A 2,627-nucleotide genomic window follows, 5' to 3' on the forward strand; every position below is an offset into this window, starting at 1 on the left:
ATCTAGGAGAGACACCAAATGCTACACCTTGAATTGAAAAGTAATATGCACAAAAGAAGAATAATTGGTTAAGTAAATGAATAATTAAGAAAGGAAATGGAAAGAATTGAAATGGATAGAATAGTTATTAAAGAAGGTGATGCGATCATACCAAGGACCAAACTTCTTCAACACATGATCACTTCATGGACGTTATGCCTTGTTGATTCTAAGGGAGTCTTACCTTATTTTATTATTTATTTACTCATTTATGCATTATATGTCACGTGAATATGTTTATCTTATTCTTAATTTTTTCTTGAATATTATATGCTGTCATTTATATGTATAATATATGATATTCATGTATGACTTATTAATTCACATATTTATATAACTCATTCAATGCATATGCATTCATAGTTAGCTCATTTGCATTCTAACATATGTGCATTCTAACATAGGTGGCAGAATGCACTCATATTTATAATAGCTCAATTCTTACCTAATTATTTTTTTACATACTGATACATGCATCACAAGGTTCATATCAAAGGAAGAAGTAATAACTCTTCCAAATGATCCACTCGTCCAAGCTTTGGAAAAGAAGATCAGAACAGCAACATACTTGCGATGACTTTTTGAATGGGATCCTGATCTTATTTTGTCGACATGTCTTCTGGATATACAACCGTCTTTCTCTTATATTTCCAAAAGTTATTGAATAGCCTCAATCCGATATCGGGAACTCAAGATATAGCCATTTTAATGAAGACGGTGCATGCAGAAAATCCTATACAGGATTAATACGAGATTTTGTAAATATTACGAATTTTTAATATTTTTATTGATTATTTGTAATATAACTTAATATAGGATGATGCATTATCTTTTAGGATTAGATTTATTATTTTATTAGGAATTAAGGTTGGGTTAAAATATTATCTTTAGTTATTATTATTTTATTAGGAATTAGAGTTAAAACATGTTTAGTTTATTATTATTTTATTCATTAGTTATCTAGGACCTTTAGAACTCAACCCCTATATATAGGAGGCTTCATTCAACTTTGTAATTCAAGATTTCTTTGATCAATAATACAACGAGAGTTTGTTTTTGCAAGTGCTGATTGCCTTGTGCCTTCGAAGCTTCTTCTCTTGGAGTTCTTTCAAGTTCTTGTGAGGGAGATTAATCTTCACACTCCAATTTGCCTTTTCATCATGACTAGGAGGGTTGGTTAGAGCCATTTATCGTGTTTGCCTTTTCATTGCGACTAGGAGGGCTCGATAGGACACTTATCCATCTATTTTTCCACAAATCCATCCGCACCATCAATCATCTTTACCGTTCACCTTCATAAGGGAGATCTTTTGATTTCTTTATTATCTTATTTCATCTTTCATTTATTTATCTTTTTTTTTATTTTATTCTAATCGTGTTGTCTTGATTCCAGCACATAAAAGAAACCTTAAACAATCCTAGCGACTGCTGCCACCTTCCCATATTCATCACCTTTGTTCTTCATCGAGTCTAGAGCTTTCTAGGTTTGATTCTTCAACAAGAGCAACGTTCAACAATCCGCCACCGCTTCCCTATCACATACTTTGTCTACGTACATTGGATGCTAAGTAGACTAAAGGCAATTGAAGAGTTGGATGGACAGTTCATGTCAGTCATATTGATCGTCATTTTTGAACATGTTCCAAGAATATTTGGGTAATGAAGTCTCTTAAAATTTAATTCCCTATCTCTTATCTTTCCAACGCACTTTGAATCATATCAATATGATATTGGGAGCCCAATATATGCCCAGATTAATTAAGACAGTGCAGGCTGGAAATAAGTACGGGATTTACAACCAAATGAAGAGCCATGTTCACACCTGATGCATTTCCACCTTCATGAATCCAGTTATGGCGTGTACAATCATACAATGAGGCTAAAGGACTTGTTCACATTCAAGGGAGATGGATGCATTATTTTCAAACTCATTCATCAAATCCAAGTGCATGAAGGGAGCCTATGAGTCACGTTCACACTTGGTGCATGCATTCCAAAGGGGGCCGAACATACAATGAAACATTCCTATAAATTCATGCAAGGAAATGAACCAACATGTTCACATCAAGAGAGGATGAATTCAGCTATGAAGATGTATTCACTTAAATGGATGAACATTCATTTATTTTATTAGTACATGAACTTGCATAGGGGACGTACATTGTATCTACTTAAGGATGAACATTCATCCATGAATGTTCAATCATTAAATCTTGTATGTGCATCCTAGACATCTCTTAGGCCTATAAATAGCTTTCCATTTCATTTGTAAAATCCAATTCACTTTGTTTAATCAAATATTTGTGAGAGTTTCTCTCTTTAGTTCTTAAGTGAACTTTATCGACTTCACCATCCATCCAAGTGAGGCTAGGTTGAACTATATTAGAAGGGTTGCGGAAGTGTTGTAGAATGATCCTTCAAGTGATGATGGATTCGGCCTCCAATGGTGGTAAATGGACGAATGCCTTGTTGATGATGAAGGATGATTATATGGGTGTGAAGGGATATGGATAATGGTGATGGAAATAGTAATGGAATGTGATGGAGTTGGTGTGAAAGTGATGATGGAAGGTGGTAATGAATAGATA

Source organism: Hibiscus syriacus, unplaced genomic scaffold (genome assembly GCF_006381635.1).
Source record: "Hibiscus syriacus cultivar Baekdansim isolate YM2019G1 unplaced genomic scaffold, ASM638163v2 tig00003454_pilon, whole genome shotgun sequence".
In the NCBI taxonomy this organism is placed as follows: domain Eukaryota; kingdom Viridiplantae; phylum Streptophyta; class Magnoliopsida; order Malvales; family Malvaceae; genus Hibiscus; species Hibiscus syriacus.